The 23,245-nt window shown below is 42.3% G+C and overlaps 1 protein-coding gene and 1 pseudogene across 2 annotated transcripts in view; one reads left to right on the top strand and one right to left on the bottom strand.

Annotated features, from left to right (window-relative positions):
- jazf1b (JAZF zinc finger 1b) overlaps positions 1-23,245 on the bottom strand; it is a 320,840-nt gene that overhangs the window by 26,278 nt on the left and 271,317 nt on the right. The window lies entirely within an intron of this gene.
- LOC137300200 (transcription factor HES-1 pseudogene) lies at positions 1,101-21,885 on the top strand (annotated as a pseudogene).

Below are 23,245 nucleotides of genomic sequence, written 5' to 3' on the forward strand. Positions count from 1 at the left end.
CCTGGGCAATCTATTCCACATGTTTAACACTTTCTACATAAAGTAATTAAATCTAAACTGTCTGTGCACATTCCCTCTTCTAAGCTTAAGCCAATGCCCCAGGGTTTTAAAGTTTTTGGCAGTCTGGAACTTATTATCGGGGTTTAGTTTATCTATTCACTTAAGGGTCTTGAACACTTGAATAATGTCTGAGCCTTCTCATCGCCAGAGTAAACAATCCCAGGCTCATCAACCTCTCCTCATAGCTCAGATGCCTTGAACTGGGCATCAGTTTGGTTGCCCTTATCTAGTGCCTGGATATCATGGCTGTAGTATGGCAACCAAAATTGTACACAGTATTCCAAATGTGACCGCATCAGTGCTTTGTATCAACTCAGTATCATCCCCAGAGATTTGTGCTGTATCCTTAGTAGTAGTCCATTGAGTGACACTGTTGGATTCTGGGAGTTGTAGTCTGCTACCTTGTTGAGCCTCTTCACTCAGCTGACACAGTGTCGGCAGTGGGAAGCTGCATGAGCTCAAATCCCAGTAGTCTGAAAGAAGATCATGCCTCTGGAGGAAACGTTTCCAGAGGCATTTAAAGCATAGAAAAAGCAACTGCATGAGTAAGCTTATTAATTTTGTTGGGCTACTAACAAATCCAGATGATGGCCAAAACTATTTTAAAGGATATTTTTTTCCGTGATTTTATTGGTTTTCCTTTTCCTCCTTGCTAGTTGCTTTATTTTGGCTGTCCATTGCTTGCTGATTCTGGATAGGTAATTTTCATTCCACTTGGTATGTGTTAATTGGTAGATTTCCTAGCTGTTCAGTTGTGATGCGTTTGGTTCAAATGTTATACCCCTATCAGGTGCAAGTATGACACATGGGCTCCGATTTCCATCGCTGGTTTTGGGTGGGAACAGTGAGGTAGCACATTCAAAATCAGAGTTTAGAACTCAGCGTCCCGTTCCCACTGTCGTTCCGTCTGCCGTCATTTTGACAGCGGCCTTCAGATAGGTGACCAAGGCTCCCATCAAGAACAGGCAGAAGCCTCATTATACAATGCAAATCGGGGTCCTATGATATCAATAGGATCCCAATGCAATTTTCAAGTATCAATGGCCCACAAAAGGTAAGTGTCGAATTATTTTAGTAGGTCACGGCGGAGCAGCAGTGCGATCATGGGAGCTTCCAGCAGCTTAAGGGTTGACTCCACACTAAGTATACACAATAGCATAACCAAATGAGTTAATCTAGCTTCTACTCGAACAGTAACCTTTTGAAACTAAAAACACAACACACATTAAATATGATGCCTGATGTTTTCCAACTTTTCCACCTTCGAGGCTGACTATAACTCAGTGGGTAGATTTTACCCAGGTGGACAGCAGCAGATTTTCTGCTTTGTTTTTGTCTCCAGTGCTCATTGAGGTATAGTGGGCTCCAGTCATTGGGCTGGAGTCCTTTCCTGTCTCCTTGAAGGCAGGACTTCACTACAACAACAAACAACAACAACAACACGCATATATAAGACACCTTTAATGTAGAAAAAAAACTAAGGCGCTTAACCAAATGCCCATGAACAAACCATAGGTACCATGCAAGGGATAAGACCAGCCATTAATTGAGCTCGTCACCATTCCTAGCTTTACTGTCACGCTGGGGTAGGGATAAAATAAAGGCTACATGTCAACAGTACTTCCAACCTGCATTGTTTCCAGGTCCCAGGGACAGGTATGCACGACCAACATCAGAGAGTCAGAAAAGTTAGACTCTTGGTGGCAGGCTGTTATTGCCAGCTAATGCACAAAAGAATATTTGCTTATCACCGCTTCCAATTACTGCCAGCAGGAGAACCTGATTATTCAATCAGCCACACTCATGGAGATAAAAGATATACAGAACAATTTTAACCCTTCCCACTTGGCGCGAATGGAGCGGGGAACAATTAAAATGGAGTGGCTCCGTTTCCTGCTCCATTCCCGATTTTAACGTTGCTGGTTTTGTCGATGGTTGAGGCTTCTGCTGGACTCTGGCGGGAGCCTCATTAATAAATGCAAATCGGGGTCCCAAGACGTAGATGGGACCCTAATGCCATTTTAACTCGCTCCTGAGCGGGACACCTGCCACGGCTGACGTCAGGTGAACCAGGAATCCGAAGACCGCTAAGTTCTTTGATGAAGTAACAGAGAGGGTTGATGAGGGTAGTGTGGTCGATGTTGTGTATATGGACTTTCAAAAGGTGTTTGATAAAAGTACCACATAATAGACTTGTAAGCAAAATTGAAGCCCATGGGATTAAAGGGCCAGTTACAATGTGGATATAAAATTGGCTAAGGGACAGAAAGCAGAGAGTAGTGTGAACGGTTGTTTCTCAGACTGGAGGAAAGTATACAGTGGTGTCCCCCAGGGGTCGGTGTTGATATGTATTAATGACCTGGAGTTGGGTATACAGGGCATAATTTCAAAGTTTGCAGATGAGATGAAACTCAGAAATGCAGTAAACAATGTGGAGGATAGTAACAGACTTCAAGAGGGCATAGGCAGACTGGTGAAATGGGCAGATACATGGCAGATGAAATTTAACACAGAAAAATGTGAAGTGATACATTTTGGCAGGAAGAATGACGAGAGGCAATATAAACTAAATGGTACAATTTTAAAGGGGATGCAGGAACAGTGAGACCTGGGGGTGTATGTACACAAGTCTTTGAAGGTGGTAGGACAAGTTGAGAAGACTGTTGAAAAGGCATTTGGGATCCTTGGCTTTATAAATAGAGGAATAGAGCACAAAAGCCAGGAAGTTATGCTAAACCCTTATAAAACACTGGTCCAACTGGAGTATTGCGACCAATTCTAGGCACCACACTTTAGGAAGGATGTCAAGGCCTTAGAGAGGGTGCAGGGAAGATTTACTAGAATGGTGCCAGAAATGAAAGACTTCAGTTACATGGAAAGACTAGAGAATCTGGGGTTGTTCCCCTTAGAGCAGAGAAGGTTAAGGGGAGATTTGATAACTTTAAATAAACTAAAATGTGACATATTACATGGAACATCATTAATTTGTCTCATTTTAGTTCTGGTTCGGATTAAATATAAAAAATATTGCAACTGGAAAAACAGTGAGGGAAATATTCTGTTATGGTTTTGATAGAGTAAATAAGGAGAAACTGTTTCTAGTGGCAGAAGGGTCAGTAAACAGAGGACACAAATTTAAGCTGATCAGCAAAACAGCCAGAGGCGACATGAGGAAAAAAAAATTTATGCAGCGAATTGTTATGATCTGGAATGCACTGCTTGAAAGTGCGGTGGAAGCAGGTTCAATAATAACTTTCAAAAGGGAATTGGATAAACACTTGAAGTGGAAAAATCTACAGGGCTATGGGGAAACAGCAGGGGAATGGGACTATTTGGGTAGCTCTTTCAAAGAGCCGGCACAGTCACGATGGACTGAATGGTTTTCTGTGCTGTATCATTATACGATAAGGTAAATTTTTAAAAAAACCTTCCTCAGTGGGGCCTGGAGAAGCAGGAGTGCTCCTCCAGGCCCCACAAGGAAGGTCTGGGTCTCTGTTGCCCTGGGCTCCTCCCCCTCCCAGCTGCGAGACATTCGGAAGAACCCCTCCTGGACAATGGTTTGTTTTGTTAGTTTTCATTCCACTATAATGCAAGTATAATGTTGGTTAGTGAATGGTTATGATATGTTGATAAAATTATAGAAGGATCCTTTTTAACAGAATATTTCCCTCACTGTTTTTCCATTTGCAACATTTTTTTTATATTTAATCCAAACCAGAACTAAAATAGAGACAAATTAATGATGTTCCATGTAATATGCCACATTTTAGTTTATTTAAAGTTGCAGCTCCAATTTTTCTTTTAAATAATGTATTAAACTACAAACTGCTCTTTCACTAAGCTTTACTGCACTGCAAATGTTTTCTTTGGATAAAATCTAGGGTGAAAATATTAAAAATCATGTTCCAAGAATGATTCCTGCTCTGAAGAGTTATGGCAAGAGTTGTAAAAATAAAAAATAAATCTTCCCCCTATTTGTATTGCTTCAAAACTGAAGATCACTTATTAGAGTTACAAGCTGTAAAGTACCAGGACTTTATTTTTATCAAATTATAGAAGGGCAAAAGCTACACCATTCAGTATTCTGAATAATAATTAGCCATTACTGTTCAACAGTGGCATAATGCGGGCATTCTGAATGACAGTTAGCTGGACTATTGGGAGATAAGAGTCTTGCTCCCAGGATGTGCAAGCCCTTCTCCAGCCGTATGAGACATCTGTCAACAACAAACTTGCTGACAAGCACCAGAGGTGCTCCAAAGTAACAGTATGCTGCCAAAGAGCAACAACAGTATTTTTCAAGGGTAATATTGCAGCAATGTTCAAAGTCAACTCTACAGGCCCACTTAACTATGGCTTATACAGCTACAATTTCCAGACCTCCCCTAATGGCTTACTGAGTAAATGTTCTGCCTGACATCTTGCTGAGCCACATGTACTAGTAAGGTGCCAGTTTCGATCGCAATCTGTGCTGAATTGGCTAATCTCGCCCAGATAGCTTTTTGGGGCTGCTACAATCGGCCTCGAGGTCCCCATCAAGGAGAGATGTAGCTCCTGCTCCTGAGCTTAATGTTGGATGAGGACACAATTAGGCTCAGCTGTGATGTCCATAGTTGTCAAGCAATCGCTTTCAAACCAGACATTCAGTTTTTCACACAGGGGCTGCAAAGAACAGCTGATCTGAGGCAGATTAAAACTTGACCTATTGTGGGTCTCCTCTTCTACGCATGTGCAGCATTCTTCTGGCCCATGAAGAGCATAGGTAGTCAATAAATTTGTCAGAAAGCTTTAATTTCCAAGTCGGTCTTACCACAAAATAAAATAAAATGCTCTTCAGGAACTCCCAATCTTTTTTGAGAATAGACTCTTTCAAGGTGTTATGTTGTGTTCTATATTCAGGAAAGATCAACACAGCTTATAGGAGAGCTGAATCAATTGGGGTTGGTTGAAATCAGGACATAGACTTTGTCTCACCAACATTTTAGAATTGCTCTTTGCTCAGCCTTGTCAATGTAAGTGGAGTTCAAACAGGTTAGCCTTTCTTTTTCTGCTAGTCTATGTCCACTCTTTGCTGGGGTTATAGTTGCACAGGCTCCTCGTCCAAATGGTGATTCTCCATTGTATCAGCCTAGACAGTCAGCGCAGCAGGCTATCTGACTAGGGGTGGACACATATCAATCGTTAGCATTTCACATTGACTGTCAGCATTTTGGGAGCCCTGTCAGTGGGGACCTTGCAGCATGTCAGCATCTGCTGACACAAATTACCTCTGTCTCCCCTTGTCCTGATCCTCCTGAGTCTGGTGGCTAATTCACTAGAAAGAGCCTGCTCATTCTCAACTCCACTACCAATGCCAATGGCCCAGATTGTTGCCCCTGTATATGGTAGGTGGGAACTCATGAGTAAAGGAATTCTCACAGGTCATAAACATTGGAACGGCACAAAGAGGAGGCGTGGGACTTGTCCAGCAGGTTGACCACCGGACTCGAGCGGGTGCGGACAGGGGAAAAGGCATTTATGTGGGTGGCATCACAGCTCAGCTGAATTCTGTCCTTGCCTGTCATTCACTCATGTGCTCTCTCATCAGGGACTATTGATTAGCAAGCAGGATTAGGAACCGTAGCTGGTTTTCTCTGCCATAACCAAGTGTGCTCCAAACTGTTTCTTAGCCAAGTCAGTAAAGTTCTGGTGCAGCCATCTAACAAGATTAGTTGGGAACCTTTAGTCACCATTTGAAAAATTATGAGGATCTTTTGACAGGACAGTGTAAATTGTAATCATATACATGCACCTGTGCATCGAGGTTAACAAAATAGATACACTGCATTACCAAAAACAAATAGAAAAGTTATACATATGAATATATTGTATCGGTTCCTTGGAAACGGTTTCAAGGTCTAAAAATATTTGATCATTTCCCATTATACCTTTGGTCAACAGTGACAATTAAACAGCCTGCTACCTTTCCAGGAATATCTGCAATATGGCCATCCAGAAAACGAGCACAAGGATACAACTTCAAAAGAGCTGATACAATCCCTCAAAAGATGAAAAATCATGAATAGACCTCATTATAATCTCCTCCCAACAGGTTTTCATGTACTTAAATAAGAAATGTATACAGCTTAAGTTACAAAGCCATTCTAACTTTTGTTTTATTCATTCATGGGATGTGGGCGTTGCTGGCAAGGCCAGCATTTATTGCCCATTCCTAATTGCCCTTGAGAAAGTGGTGGTGAGCTGCCTTGAGCCGCTGCAGTCCGTGTGGTGAAGGTTCTCCTGTTTGGTTAGGAGTTCCAGGATTTTGACCCAGCGACGATGAAGGAACAGCGATATATTTCCAAATCGGGATGGTGTGTGACTTGGAGGGGAACGTGCAGGTGGTGTTGTTCCCATGTGCCTGCTGCCCTTGTCCTTCTAGGTGGTAGAAGTCGCGGGTTTGGGAAGTGCTGTCGAAGCCTTGGCGAGTTGCTGCAGTGCATCCCGTGGATGGTACACAGTACAGCCATGGTGCGCTGGTGGTGAAGGGAGTGAATGTTTAGGGTGGTGGATGGGGTGACAATCAAGCGGCTGCTTTGTCCTGGATGGTGTCGAGCTTCTTGAGTGTTGTTAGAGCTGCACTCATCCAAGCAAGTGGAGAGTATTCCATCACACTCCTGACTTGTGCCTTGTAGATGGTGAAAAAGCTTTGGGGAGTCAGGAGGTGAGTCACTCGCCGCAGAATACCCAGCCTCTGATCTGCTCTTGTAGCCACAGTATTTACGTTGCTGGTCCAGTTAAGTTTTTGGTCAATGGCGACCCCCAGGATGTTGATGGTGGGGGTTTCGGCAATTGTAATGCCGTTGAATGTCAAGGGGAAGTGGTTAGATTCTCTCTTGTTGGAGATAGTCATTGCCTGGCACTTGTCTGGCATGAATGTTACTTGCCACTTATCAGCCCAAGCCTGGATGTTGTCCAGGTCTTGCTGCACGCGGGCACAGACTGCTTCATTATCTGAGCGGTTCCGAATGGAACTGAACACTGTGCAATCATCAGCGAACATCCCCATTTCTGACCTTATGATGGAGGGAAGGTCATTGATGAAGCAGCTGAAGATGGTTGGGCCTAGGACACTGCCCTGAGGAACTCCTGCAGCAATGTCCTAGGGCTGAGATGATTGGCCTCCAACAACCACTACCATCTTCCTTTGTGCTAGGGATGACTCCAGCCATTGGAGAGTTTTCCCCCTGATTCCCATTGACTTCAATTTTACTAGGGCTCAAATGCTGCCTTGATGTCAAGGGCAGTCACTCTCACCTCACCTCTGGAATTCAGCTCTTTTGTCCATGTTTGGACCAAGGCTCGAATGAGGTCTGGAGCCGAGTGGTCCTGGCAGAACCCAAACTGAGCATCGGTGAGCAGGTTATTGGTAAGAAAGTGCCGCTTAATAGCACTGTTGATGACACCTTCCATCACTTTGCTGATGACCGAGAGTAGACTGATGGGGCGGTAATTGGCCGGATTGGATTTGTCCTGCTTTTTGTGGACAGGGCATACCTGGGCAATTTTCCACATTGTCGGGTAGATGCCAGTGTTGTAGCTGTACTGGAACAGTTTGGCTAGAGGCGCGGCTAGTTCTGGAGCACAACTCTTCAGCACTACAGCTGGGATGTTGTCGGGGCCCATAGCCTTTGCTGTATCCAGTGCACTCAGCCGTTTCTTGATATCACGTGGAGTGAATTGAATTGGCTGAAGACTGGCTTCTGTGATGGTGGGGATATTGGGACGAGGCCGAGATGGATCATTCACTCGGCACTTCTGGCTGAAGATGGTTGCAAACGCTTCAGCCTTGTCTTTTGCACTCACGTGCTGGACTCTGCTATCATTGAGGATGGGGATGTTCACGGAGCCTCCTCCTCCCGTTAGTTGTTTAATTGTCCACCACCACTCAAGACTGGATGTAGCAGGACTGCAGAGCTTTGATCTGATCCCTTGGTTGTGGAATCGCTTAGCTCAGTCTATAGCATGTTGCTTCCGCTGTTTAGCATGCATGTAGTCCTGTGTTGTAGCTTCACCAGGTTGGCACCTCATTTTTAGGTACGTCTGGCATGTTCTTCTGCACTCCTCATTGAACCAGGGTTGATCCCCTGGCTTGTTGGTCATGGTGGAGTGAGGAATATGCCTGGCTATGAGGCTACAGATTGTGCTGGAATACAATTCTGCTGCTGCTGATGGTCCACAGCGTCTCATGGATACCCAGTTTTGAGCTGCTAGATCTGTTCCGAATCTATCCCAATTAGCACGGTGATAGTGCCACACAACCACATGTTGGACGGTGTCCTCAGTGTGAAGACGGGACTTCGTCTCCACAAGGACTGTGCGGTGATCACTCCTACCAATACTGTCATGGACAGATGCATCTGCGACAGGTAGACTAGTGAGGACAAGGTCAAGTGGGTTTTTCCCTCGTGTTGGTTTGCTCACCACCTGCTGCAGGCCCATTCTGGCAGCTATGTCATTCAGGACTCGGCCAGCTCGGTCAGAACATCGAAGTCCCCCACCCAGAGTACATTCTGTGACTTTGCTAATGTTTTCACATAAGATATGTGAAAACAGTAATTACGTGGGCTTTGTAACTTAAGCTATATGCATATCTAATTTAAGTACATGAAAACCTAATGGGAGGAGTTTGAAATGTTGGAGACACAAAATTGGTGGTGCATTTCTAGGGGTATCTGGGGGCATGCTCCCAGAGATGTTGAACTTTTCATGAAAAAATTATTAATTCTGGTTGATTTCAAATATTTTTATATCGCAAGTAATAGATTTTTAATTGAAATAAAGGAAAAATAATGTGACATTTTGATTTTCAACAGGCAACACTTCTCCAAATGTTACCACAAAAGTCACTCTCCCACATCCAACACCCACCCATTCATAGAAACAAACTCTTCTCCAACTCGCATAGTCAATACTGGAAATTTTCTCCTCAGTAATTCAAGCTGGGCATTTCTTCCACCCCTGTTCAAACTGACTCTCTTCTGCTCCTCACCCCTTAATTCAATCTGGCATCCTATGCCCCCTCCAACCCAGTTAAAACTGGTACATTTCTTCCAACCCCCCTCTCTGTTCTGTTCCCAGCTTCTGCCCCTTCTTTCTCCCCTTCATTGCCATCCATTTCCATCTCCCTTCACTGCAATCCAATTCCCTTTCCTCTTCTTTGTTATTCATTTTTCTCTTCTCTTCATTGCCATCCATTTCCCCCCCCCCCCACCACCATCCATTTTGCCCCTCTTAGCATGGATCCTAGCCAAATCCTGCCACTAATGGAAGTGATTCCACCCATTCGCATACTGTAGGCAGAAACTTCTGTTCTTGTGTTAATCCTTGCCTACAATATGCAGTGGCTGGGATTCGTTTCATTAGTGGCAGAACTCTCTTCCCAGGGAGAGTGCCCAGTCTGTGCTGATTTTTGTCAGCAATGGCTTACATATTAACTGGGCCCTCAAATGCTGATGTCAGCCTGAAACACTGATAGTTGGCATATATGCATCTGCCTGCATTTGTTCAGGAGTACTGGGATAAGAATAAAAATTGTTAACACACTTTGGACTCCTCAGCCACAAAGGCATTTTTTCCATCTTCAGTTATGGTAAATTAATTGAACCCTGGCAAATGTTGAAAGACAAGTTTACAATTGGAAATTATAAATCAAAAATAAAAGCAGCTGTGTTACAGTACAGTAACCAAAGCAAATGTAGTCTAGTTATAATTCAAAAGTATTGTCTTCTACTTTTCAAAATGACTTCAAAAGTACTATATTATTATCAATTCCATTTAACCTTCTCTCCACTTTTTGTTCAGGTGAATATTTGTTCCCATTGGTATTAATACTGGGAATATTTAACAGTTTTGTATCCAGTGTCAGCATTATGCAGGCTCAGGTCAATGTATAACAAACTCCTCTAACTCTGCTCAACAGCCTTAACGCAGCCTCAGGAAAACTCCTGCTTCTGCAACCACTTCTCACTAAAATGCATGCCACACTATCAAAGAGAGGAAGAGAGTGCACAGAGTCTTTATCTTTCTTACGTATTTGGATGATCAGTACAGGTCGGTCTTAACATAATAACATAAGAACATAAGAAATAGGAGCAGGAGTAGGCCATACGACCCCTCGAGCCTGCTCCGCCATTCAATCAGATCATGGCTGATCTTCAACCTCAACTCCACTTCATCTCTCATCATTGGAAGGAGTCCATTGGGATTGAGGGCAGACAGATTTGCTGCATTAGATATAAATTTGTTTAAAAGCCTATTTATGAGACTTCCTACAATGGTAGACCAGGGATGAATCTCATCACATCTGTCTGGGCTAGTTTTATATTCACTTCCCAGTGGTGACACTAACAATACTTGCAGATATAAGGTCCTTGTGGGAAAAAAAAAATCAAATCTGTTCTATGTTGAAGCTATAACATGTTGAAGTTTCATTGTTGGTAAACAAAGATGTTCTCCATCTGTTTGCACTGGGTCATGTAAGGCTGACTGTCCATCACAGGTGACAGTTTATTATAAATACATCACTCCCATGACAGTTATATGAAACAAGTGTAATTACAACACACTCATTATTATTAATACTTGTACAGACCTAATGCAAATACATGGCAAGTGCATTTACAAACTTCAATTTTTACTCCTTATAATTTCAAAACATAACTGAATTGAAAAGCATTTTTTCAGGCACCTTATGAACTGAGGGTGAAGGATAAAAAGAGAGTTACATACCTAACTATTGATACTACTACTGAGCAAGATTAAGATTGGCTCACATTAGTATTTCCCCTATCATGTGCAGTTAAGCTGCAGATGTTCTTTTTAAATTGTTCTTGGAATGGCAAGCCAGTATTTATTTCCTGTCCCTAGTTTCCCTGAGGACATTAAGAGTCAACCATATAGTAGGGGTGGCAGGTTCCCTTCCCTGAACGATATTAATGCATAGTTGGGTGAACCAGTTGGGATTTTATAACAAATTGCCATGGCAGGATTTGAACTCATGACCTCCAGTACCAGAACCACTAGCTACTGCATCCTAATAGATCCCCCATATCCTTCCTGTTCATCTCAAATGAATTATCCCTGTCACAACATGAGTGCAATGCCTAATCAGCTTTGGCTTTAGTATTCTACCAAGTAATTGACAGTTCATGATACCAGGTGGGATCTCTGCATCATTGATACCCAGAGTGAAAAATTCCAAATGTGAAACTAAAATGAAGGCAGAAAGAATTGCATAACTCCTGGAAGACAGCAGGACAAACCCATAGATCCAACTCCAGTGATGGAACCACCTGGTGGAAGAATACTTCCACTGACAAGGTAGAATCTCACACCAAATAGTATTTCCTCAGTTTCTTCCTAGAACATAATGTGGTGAGCAAAAACTGACAAGAGGTCCCTTACCAGGTGATCAACAGGCCACCAATAAGTACTGCTTGTTACTTGGAATCATCAACAAAATTCCAGTAGTCTCTTGTTCTGGAACGTGGCCGTTACATTTTTCAGCCTTTTCTCCCTTTTTTAATCGACATTTTCCGGCGCCATGTACCTGGTGACTCCAGACCTGATGAAAGGTTATTGGCAGGTGGCAACCAGCTAAAATTCACTTGCCTCTCAATGACCTCAGTGTTTTTGATTCAATTATATTCACTTTCGTAGTTTGCTTCTTTTTATATCTCTCGACCTATTGCCAAGGCTCATTGGAAATTTGTAACTGCCAGCTGAATTCAAGACATAACAGGTTGTCATATTCATAACTGAACTAATCACAAAGTTTGTATATATTTAAAAATTGTGTGTTAAATGCTGTCTCAAGCCTGTTACCTGGTAACTATAATAACAAACTTCGCAACGTATGTAACAAAATTGGTTTAAGGCTGCAGGTAGCTCTTTGAAATCTCACGTATTGTACCTTATTTTTGGGATAGCTGCCAGAATAAAACAAGGCAGAACTGTTTCATATTTGTCACACAACTATCCCTTTTTCAACTAAATACGCGTGAGTGCCACTGACACGGTGCTTGTGAGGATCAAATCTATTCCTGATGTGACAACATATCGGCATTCCCACTTTGGCAGCCACGATGATGTTGGAACACCATGTTGTGTCCTTGCAGGACAATGCTCTAATGCAACAGACATACATATTTATCACAAGTTGATTGTAACCACAAGAGATTGTGGTCAAAATATACTGTAAATGTAGCTCCGTATAAGTATAGTTGTAGCTTCTGCAATGCCTAAACAATACTTAAATAATACTTTGCCAACCAAAGGTATTAAGGGATATGGGCCAAAGGCAGGTATATGGAGTTAGATCACAGATCAGCCATGATCTTATCAAATGGTGGAGCGGGCTCGAGGGGCTGAATGGCCTACTCCTGTTCCTATGTTCCTAAATACTCTCTCCTAATTGTGCAACTAACCAGCTTACAACTGGGTGCTCCTATCTGAGGTAATTTACTTGATTCAATAGAGCTCTGAGATATTTGATCAATACATCTGTGTGGAATGTTAAAGCTCAAGAATAATTGGGAAATCTTGTAATAGGTCTGCACACACAGCATGTTTCAGCCTTTCAAAAGTCTTTTCTGCCTCAACTGAACAAACCACTTAAGTGTCAGCTTAGTTCAGTAGCAGCATACTCAAGGACTTGAGCACATAATCTAAGCTGTCACTTCGGTGTAGTACCAATGGATTGCTGCACTGTCAGAGGTAATGTCTCTCAGATGAGATGTTAAGCCAAAGATATTAAGTCACAGGACACAACACCACTCGTGGTGACCTTGGGCTCTGGGATAGCCATCCTACTCCTAGGTTTAGCATCTCCGGTGCTCCCTAACTAAATATTCCATCACAAAGTGTGGCATGGGGGTATCTGTGTTGGCGCACTGATTTTGAAGTGTCCATGTTGACCTCATGCATAATCTACCTCATGTACAAACTGCTTTGCATAGCCCAGTTTAGAATCATAGAAGTTTACAACATGGAAACAGGACCTTCGGCCCAACATGTCATGTCGCCCAGTTTATACCACTAAGCTAGTCCCAATTGCCTATAGTTTGCCTTAGATAAGTGAGCAAACACCCAATAGCAACTACCTGATTTGCTATTTATCTGTGGGAAATAACTTAACTGAGAGAGTGATCATGTCCACCAAGGAACTGGTTTTACTCTCACACAAGAGATCTGTAGTTTCTTCTTCCTCTCTCTCCTCCGGGGCGATGACAATATACAGTGACACTTCCTTGTGAGACATGTGTTCACCTGATAGGCACGGCACTTACATGGTTGATTGAGTACCTAAACTACATAATCTACATCATCATACCTTTCCATTATTGTGTCTGGTACTCCCAGTGGCTAGCACTGTAGTAGTACCAGTTCTTATATAGAATTACATAGAAATTACAACATGGAAACAGATTGTTCTGCCCAACCAGTCCATATTGGTGTTTATCCTCTATATGAGTGGCAGTCTTATATGTTCCCATATCCTTTATTCCCCTTTCCTTCAACCACTTATCTAACCTATTATTAAATGTTGACATGGGCCATGATTTTAGCATGGCGGCAGGAAGTCAGCGGGTGGGTGGATTTGCGCTTGGGGAACCCGGAGGCAAAATGAGCGCGTTTAAATCTGCGATTGTACCTCGATTGCAGTGAATTATCTTTGCTTCTGGGTTTCGTGTCTCCAAGCTGCGCGGCGGGTCTACTGCGGACCCAAATGATGCGATTTAAAGCCCACTATTTAAAGGGCCAGTTCAACGATGGATTTTGAAGGAGAAAGCAAAGGCTGCCCCTAGATTTAATGATGCCTCCCTGAATGTACTATTGGCTGCAGTGAGAGTGAGGAGGGAGGTAATGTTTCCAATGGATGGCAAGAAGAAACCTGGATCTGTAACCAAACATGTAGTGTGGAGTCCAAAACTGCACACATTACAATCTAATTGTGGTCTTACTAAGGTTTTAAATACATTCACTGTTACTTTATGTTGTATAGTTCCTGCCTTAGAACCCAGTAGGCCATTAGCTTTATCCACTTGAGGAGCTGTTTTTAATATCTTGTGTACCTACACCCTCAAATCCCTCTGCTCTTCTACATCGCCTGGCTTTCCCCCATTCAAAGACTGACTATTACTTTTTTCTTTACATAGTTCACTATGTTTCAAAACCATCAGCCATCAATCAATCAAATCTCTTGACCAACATTAACAGACCATTAACAAAATCCTGTAGATTCTTGAGGTACCTCACTGTAAGCATGTAGCAGGTATAATGATGTTTAATTCCAGTCCTTGGGTTTTGCTTAGTGTATGAGCATCGCAATAGAGTCAGCATGGTATTATACCTTTCTACCAGTCTTTTTGTCTGAGGGTGATATGGGGTGGATCACAGTTGCTTTATTTGGCACTGTTAGCATAATTGAGTGACTGAGACAAAAAAATTAACTCCCTGATCACACAAAATCTCTTCTAGAAATCCAACTTGAGTAAATATTTCAAGTCATGCATCAGTCATGACATTATCATGGTTGTGAGAGCTACTGTGGCTGCAAACCTGTGATCGCTCTCCGATGCTGTAACTATGGCAAAGTGGCAATCGTGCCCCACTGGGGCTTAAACCTGCCATAGTATTTGGGGTGAAGGGAAGGGGGAGGGGTCAGATAATTATAATAAAGCAGGAAAAAGGGTAGAGTAGCAGAGGGATCTGGGGGTACAGATAAACAAATCACAAAGTAGCGACGCAGGTTAATAAGGCCATTAAAAAAAGCAAACCAAGCAATGGGGTTCATTTCTAGAGGGATAGAATTGAAAAGCAGGGAAGTTATGTTAAACTTGTATAGAACCTTGGTTAGACCACCCTTGGAGTACTGTGAACAGTTTTGGTCTCCATATTATAGAAAGGATATAGAGGCACTGGAGAAGGTGCAAAAAAAATTTACGAGGATGATACCAGAACTGAGAGCTTATACCCATCAGGAAAAATTGAACAGGCTGGGGCTCTTTTCTCTGGAAAAGAGAAGACTGAGGGATGACCTGATAGAGGTCTTTAAGATTATGAAGGGGTTTGAAAGGGTAGATGTAGAGAAGATGTTTCTCCCCTTGTGGGGGAGACCAGAACTAGGAGCCATAAATATAAGATAATCACTAATAAATCCAATAGGGGATTCAGGAGAAACTTCTTTACCCAGAGAATGGTTAGAATTTGGAATTCGCTACCACAAGTAGTTGAGGTGACTCGCATAGATGCATTTAAGGGGAAGCTAGATAACCACATGAGGGAGAAAGGAATAGAAGGATATGTTGACAGGATTAGATAAGGTAGGGAGGGAGGAGGCTCGTGTGGATCATAAACACTTGCACGGACCCATTGGGCCGAACAGCCTGTTTCTGTGCTGTACGTTCGATGTAATTCTATGTAAAAGAAAAGCCAGCACCATTATGACAACCACCAAGAGAAGGCAGCAGCACGACTGGCTGAAATTGCCAAAGATGGTGGGAATCAACCTCCTTTATAAGAGGGCCGATTTCATTGTTATTGCCTACAGACTTCTGGTGTGTTCTGGGCCTAGACACCTTGATGGATCTCACCTACAAGCAGCAGAGATAAATGACCAGTTATTCTGGTTGAAGGCCGAATATTGGCCAGGATACCAGGGCAATAGCGCCATGTGATTTTTTTTTAATGTCCACCTGAACAAACAGATGGGGCTTTAGTTTAATATCTCAACCGAAAGACAGCACTCCCTGTGGTGTAGCCCTCCCTCAATACTGTACATGTTATGTGCTCCAGGGTTGTAGTGGAGCTTGAGCCCACAACCTGCTGACTCAGAGGTGAGAGTACTACCACTGATCCAAGTTGACAATTGGAAGGAGGTAATGGCCCCATGATTCCTAATTGGTCAAAAACCCTGTACTCTTGGGAACTGCAGAGTAATCGGAATAAAATCTGATGATTTGTCGCCTGACAGAAACTTTTCTATGACCTAAATCAGTAACTTCTATACCTCAGTATTCAAAATGTCCCCTCTCTGTGTATCTCTGGGCTGGGTAAGGGAATGAGTTGCAGAGGGGAATACAAAGTGGAGGCTACATCCTTACTTTATGTTTGTCCAAGCACCTGATAATATTAAGCACCAGTACTCTGAAAAATTATATAACGCAATCTCTCCCTGGAGTGACCTCTGGTGATGGGAGGAAGTCTGAGTAGTACAAGAGGTGGCAGTTTGGACTATGGCTCAAACCCAGGGAACATTCCCGCCCATATAATACTTGGCTCATCATCAGACATGAGCTGTAAGCAGCATGGCAAATTCTGAGCTGTTTTGACAGTGCAACAGAACTGTTGAGTGTATGGGACAAAAACAGAACCATGAGCTGTTAGATTAATAAACAGGCAACATATTGTAGGTGTTATGCTAGATCCCAGAAGACCTTGATCTCCTCTCATTGTTAGGTAAGTCAACACAGAACATGGCTCCTCCTGTGCTTCCCTTCAGAGCAATTCTCGGAAAGTTCCCTACTAACAGTTCATTCCTTATCTGATTTGGGAATGAATCAATGATACTGTGTTGAAATAGAACTTGAGACGTCTCTGTGTCTGAAGGAATCGAGCTTTGATATCATGGTAGCCAAGATAGCCTTCTAGTGACTGAGTCAGCTGTGTTAAGCCCCTTTGCTGAACTTCAAGCAGGCCTCATACTTCAAATGAGTCATATGACGATGGAAGGCAACAGGCAGGTGTTGTAGGACTCAATCAATGGGTAGGATCCCTCGCATTGAATGGAGATCTTGAAACCATAGGCTGAGGGAAAGGCAATTGGTATCTAAGCAACTGTGACAAGATACAATAGGCCTACCTATTGTGTCAGGAAGGGACAGAGAGTTTAACAAAGGTAATAGGGCATTAGTCACTCAGGGAAAAATAATAAAAAATTAAAATTAAAGACGCTATATCTGAATGCACGAAGCATTCGCAACAAGATAGATGAATTAATGGCACAAATAGAGATAAATGGGTTTGATCTAGTAGCCATTACTGAGACGTAGTTGCAGGGTGACCAAGGTTGGGATCTAAATATTCCCGGGTACTTGACTTTTAGAAAAGACAGGCAAAATGGAAAAGGAGGGGTGGGTAGCCCTGATAATAAAGGATGAGATAAAGGCAGTGGTGAGAAAGGATCTTTGCTCAGAAAATCAGGATGTAGAATCAGTATGGGTGGAGCTAAGAAATATCAAGGGGCAGAAAACAATGGTGGGAGTAGTTTACAGGCCTCCTAACAATAGTTATAGTGATGGACTGAGTATAAATCAGGAAATTAGAGGAGCATGTAACAAGGGTAATGCAATAATCGTGGGTGACTTTAATCTTCATATAGACTGGGCAAACCAAATTGGTAGTTTGGAGGAGGGGTTTGTGGAATACATTTGAGCCAGTTTTCCAGAACAATATGTCGGGGAACCAACTAGGGAACAGGCTATTTTACATCTAGTATTGTGTAATGAGATAGGGTTAATTAGTAATCTTATAGTTAAGGATCCTCTGGAGGAGAGTGATCATAATATGATAGCATTTCATATTGAGTTTGAGAGTGATGTGATTAAGTCTGAACTTAGGGTCTTAAATTTAAACAAAGCTAATTACATAGGTATGAGGGGTGAGTTGGTTAAGTTAGTTTGGGAAATTAGGTTATAAGATATGATGGTAGATGAGCAATAGCAGAACATTTAAAGAAATAATTCATAATTCTCAATGAAAATACATTCGCTTGAGGGATTAAAAACTCCACAGGAAAAATGGTTTAACCGTGGCTAACTACAGAAGTTAAGGATAGTATTAGATTAAAAGAGGTTTATAGTAAGCCTGAGGATTGGGAGGGTTTTAGAAATCAGCAAAGGATGACCAAGAAATTGATAAAGGGTGGGAAAATTGAATGAGAGTAAACTAGCAAGAAATATAAAAACAGATTGTAAAAGCTTCTACAAGGATGTATAAAGGAGATTAGTGAAAGTAAACGTGGGTCCCTTAGAGGCAGAGACAGGAGAAATTATAATGGGGAATAAGGAAATGGCAGAGAAGTTAAACAAATATTTTGTATCTATCTTCCAAGCAGAAGATACAAAAAACATACCAGATTTGGTGGGGAACCAAGGGTCTAATGAGAGTGAGGAACTTAAAGCAATTAAGATTAGTAAAGCAAAAGTACTGGAGAAATTAATGGGACAAAAAGCTGGCAAATCCCCTGGACCTGATGACCTACGTCCTAGGGTTTTAAAAGAGGTGGCTGCAGAGATAGTGGATGCATTGGTTTTGATCTTCCAGAATTCCCCAGATTCTAGAATGGTCCCCATGGATTGGAAGGTTGCAAATGTAACCCCGCTATTCAAGAAAGGAGGGAGAGAGAAAACTGGGAACTATAGGCCAGTTAGCCTGACATCAGTAGTAGGGAAAATGCTAGAATCTGTTATTAAGGACGTAGTAACAGGGCACTTAGAAAATCATAATGTGATTACGCAGAGTCAACACGGTTTTATGCAAGGGAAATCATGTTTGACAAATCTACTAGAGTTTTTTGAGGATGTAACTAGCAGGGTAGATAAGGGGGAACCAGTGGATGTAGTATATTTGGATTTTCAAAAGGCATTCGATAAGGTGCCACACAAAAGGTTGTTACACAAGTTAAGGGCTCATGGGATTGGGGGTAATATATTAGCATGGATTGAGGATTGGTTAATGGACAGAAAACAGAGAGTTGGAATAAACGGGTCATTTTTGGGTTGGCAGGTTGTAACTAGTGGGGTGCTGCAGGGATCGGTGCTTGGGCCTCAGCTGTTCACAATCTATATCAATGATTTAGATGAGGGGACTGAGTGTAATGTATCCAAGTTTACTGACGATACAAAGCTAAGTGAGAAAGTAAGCTATGAGGAGGACGCAATGAGGCTGCAAAGGGATATAGACAGGTTAAGTGAGTGGGCGAGAAGGTGGCAGATGGAATATAATATGGGGAAATGTGAAATTATCCATTTTGGTAGGAAGAATAGAAAAGCAGAATATTTTTTAAAAGGTGAGAGAGCTTTGGGTGTCAGTGTACATGAATCACAGAAAGTTAACATGCAGGTACAGCAAGTAATTAGGAAGGCAAATGGTATGTTAGCCTTTATTGCAAGTGGGTTGGAGTATAAGAGTAAGGAGGTCTTGCTGCAATTATATAGGGCTCTGGTGAGACCACACCTGGAATGCGGTGTATAGTTTTGTTCTCCTTACCCAAGGAAGGATATACTTGCCTTAGAGGGGGTGCAACGAAGGTTCACTAGATTGATTCCTGGGATGAAAGAGTTGTCCTATGAGGAGAGATTGAGTAGAATGGACCTATATTCTCTGGAGTTTAGAAGAATGAGAGGTGATCTCATTGAAACGTATAAAATTCTTAGAGGGCTTGACAGGATAGATGCTGAGAGGATGTTTCCCCTGGCTGGAGAGTCTAGAACTAGGGGGCATAATCTCATTTAGGACCGAGATAAGGAAAAATTTCTTCACTCAGAGGGTTGTGAATCTTTGGAATTCTCTACCATGGAGGGCTGAGGATGTTCAGTTGTTGAGTATATTCAACACTGAGATCAATGGATATTTGGACACTAAGGGAATCAAGGATATGGGGATAGGACGGGGAAGTGGAGTTGAGGTCGAAGATCAGCCATGATCTTATTAAATGGCGGAGCAGGCTCGAGGGGTTGTATGGCCTACACTTGCTCCTTTTTCTTATGTTCGTTTGTACCTACATCCAAGCTTGTATCAGTGATTTTAGTAAACTTTTTAAATGAACTCAAAAAGAACTGAATTGGTTGTACAAAGGACTGTAGACTATAAAAAACAATCAAGTTATTTGAACTTTTATCTGATGTGGTAATCAACAGAAAGATCTGCTGTTGATAGCAGGAGAAAAAGAACTAAAGACATGCCTCAAAACCAGCCCTGTATAGTGGAGCAGCAAAAGTTAATTGACCATACATGGGGACAGTAATCCTCGGTGATTTTTCCACTGTGAGATGGCAGAAGTTTCTATATATATGCTGACACTGAACAAATGAGGGAAAATAATTACAACCTGCATATTTTTCCCCTCACTGTCTCTACAGCATTAAAAAGCATGTGCATTCCATTGAGTGTGTGGGGATTTGAAGCACTGAAAACTAGGGCTCAAGAATGTAAATCATTTACAGATTTGATACCTAACATTTACAAAAACAAAGTGCAGTTTACCAAGTTTCTGGTGATATTTCTCTCGATGAAAAAATATAAACTTGTGTGTGTGAGATTCAGCACCATGCATGAAGTACAGCAGAAATATTACAGACAGACTGGTTTAAAGCATATATTTAAAATAAAAGTGTCAGTTGGCAATGTCACTAGGAGCTACCTCCCACTGATCTTTTTCCTTTAGGGTAACAAGGAAAGACTGCCAAAGATTTAACATATGAGCCGCCCAACCACAGCAGATTTTCAGCTAGCTGGTTATGATTGAAATCAAAAGGTGCAAAGAAATGGCTTTCATTAAAGGATCGTAGACACACTTAACCCACTTTAGATGAACCGGGCCCTGGTCTGATGCCTAAGCCATTATAAGTAGCTGCTCAATCCATTTTTTAACACTAAAGGGGGTTGTTTCTTTTCATCAACTAAAATGCTTTGTCTCTTTTCTTCCTTTGCTTCAAGTCCAATATGTACTTATTTTTGGGTGCAAAAACAGAGGAACACTGGGCACCGTGTGTTATACTGGGGGTAATTTTGATTTTGTGCAATAGTGTAAAACTATAGTGAATTGTTTTACATCTCTCCTGATTCTTATTTTCACTATCGCAAAAAGTCAAAATTACCCCCACTATAACTCAAAGCAGCGGTGCACAGGTCTCTGTGTTGGGAGAATTAAAAACTGTCTTAAATTACTTGAAGGCATTGTAGTAATTACTGCAAGAATAGATAAACCACAATTCTCTTTCTAACCCCAAAAAAGAAAAGTTGAATTAAAAATCTAGCTGACACAATGGAGACATCTTCCATTTCCCCCACTGTTGGTGCTTCAGCAAACCGAAATGCGAAAGTGAAAATAGAAAATCTTTCAAACCCATTATGGAAAAACGCCGCAGAGTGAGAATCAACACAAGTCTGGCTCAGCTTAAAACTTTGATCCTTGATGCACCAGAAAAAGACATTGGCATAAGCGAACATCCTTGTGATGATGGCTAAACACCTGAGACAGCTATGATGTGTGCAAATGACTGCTGCTCTGAGTGCAGATGCAACCGTCCTGGGCAAATACAGAGCGGAATTTAATGAGTGTGTGAACAAAGTGACTCGTTTCTTCTCCATCTGCGAAGGGGTTAACACCGATATCAGAACCCAGATCCTAAGTCACTTGTCGAGCTTCCTGGGTCACAAGGTGGCAATGAATTATACCCAGCCTCCTACCAACCCACCATCGGTGTCAGGAGCCCATCCCACCCAACTTTCAGCCAATTTCCCAGTCAACGGCAGGGTCAACGTGCCATGTAAACTGAGTCTAGTTGAAGCCATCTCTCCCAAGGTCTATGAGGAATTTCAGCTTGTGCCTGGTACAAATACTTTGCTTTCTTGATCCCTAACCCATCCTTTGCAACTTCCAGTGGACAGATTACAACCATCCGTGTTATCCTTCTCTACACCAATTCAAACCTCCCAGTGACTGTTAACTCTGCAGTGTTGCCTCCAACCTCAATTGCGTCTCCCATCCAAATAAGATAGGTATCATTCGGACCAAACATCTCCGGAGTTTCCCAGATGCAAAGGTCCCGACAACTCAGAGTCTGTTTGGAGTCCCTGATGAACTAAAAGGACTATTTTTAAACTGATCAATTAAAACCGTTTCATTGTTCGCGACCTCCGTACTTATCATTATAAGAAACTTATTTATTTGGATGTAAATAGCATACACTTTGATCTCAATATAACTGCTTTTTAATGAAATATTTTACTGTGGGGGTCTTGTAATAGATTTTGTAACCTGTTTAATATAGGTGTGATATACCAAATTACTTGTTTATGACTTGCCTTTCATACCAGAATGATACCAGGGCTTAAAGGGTTAAATTATGAGGACAGGTTGCATAAACTTAACTTGTATTCTCTTGAGTTTAGAGGGTTGAGGGGTGATCTAATTGAGGTGTTTAAAATTATAAAGAGAAACTATTTCCTCTGGTGGAGGAAACCAGAACAAGGGGGCACAATTAAAATTAGAGCAAGGCCATTCAGGAGTGAAATCAGGAAGCACTTCTTCACACAGAGGATCGTGGAAATCTGAAAATCAGTTGCAATACATCTGGGACACCTTTTCCCAAGTTTCACCTGTGGCCACCACACATAAGAGTCATGTCACCTTGTTCCTCCTCAGCAGAAACAGTGGTTCATTCCACTTTAGACATTTGTTTCTCCACCAACAAGAATGTGCTTTTATATACCGCCTTCAGCAGGCACATGGAACAACACCATCTGCACGTTCCCCTCCAAGTCACACACCATCCCGACTTGGAAATATATCGCCGTTCCTTCATCGTCGCTGGGTCAAAATCCTGGAACTCCCTTCCTAACAGCACTGTGGGAGAACCTTCACCACACGGACTGCAGCAGTTCAAGAAGGCAGCTCACCACCACCTTCTCAAGGGCAATTAGGAATGGGCAATAAATGCTGGCCTCGCCAGCGACGCCCACATCCCGTGAACGAATAAAAAAAAAATCTCAGTGGCATAATCAGACAAAAATGGCACTAAGACAGAGAAGGAGATATTGGGCTGAGGCAGGGGTAGAGTCGGGAGATGTTACGGAGGTGGAAGTAGGTAATCTTTGTGATGGAGAGTATATGGGTTTGGAAGATCAGCGCAGGGTCAATTAGGATGCCAAGGTTGCGAACAGTCTGGTTCATACTGAGATAGTGGCCTGGGAGGGGGGATAGAATCAGTAGGGAAGGGGGATAGAATCGGTGGCAAGGATACTGAGTATATGGCAGGGGCCAAAGACAATGACTTCAGCCTTCTCAATATGTGACTGGAGGAAACTGTTGCTTATCCAGGACTGAATGTCAGACAAGTAGTCTGTCCACATAGAGGCA

The sequence above is a fragment of the Heptranchias perlo genome, chromosome 2, assembly GCF_035084215.1.
Source record: "Heptranchias perlo isolate sHepPer1 chromosome 2, sHepPer1.hap1, whole genome shotgun sequence".
NCBI classification, from domain to species: domain Eukaryota; kingdom Metazoa; phylum Chordata; class Chondrichthyes; order Hexanchiformes; family Hexanchidae; genus Heptranchias; species Heptranchias perlo.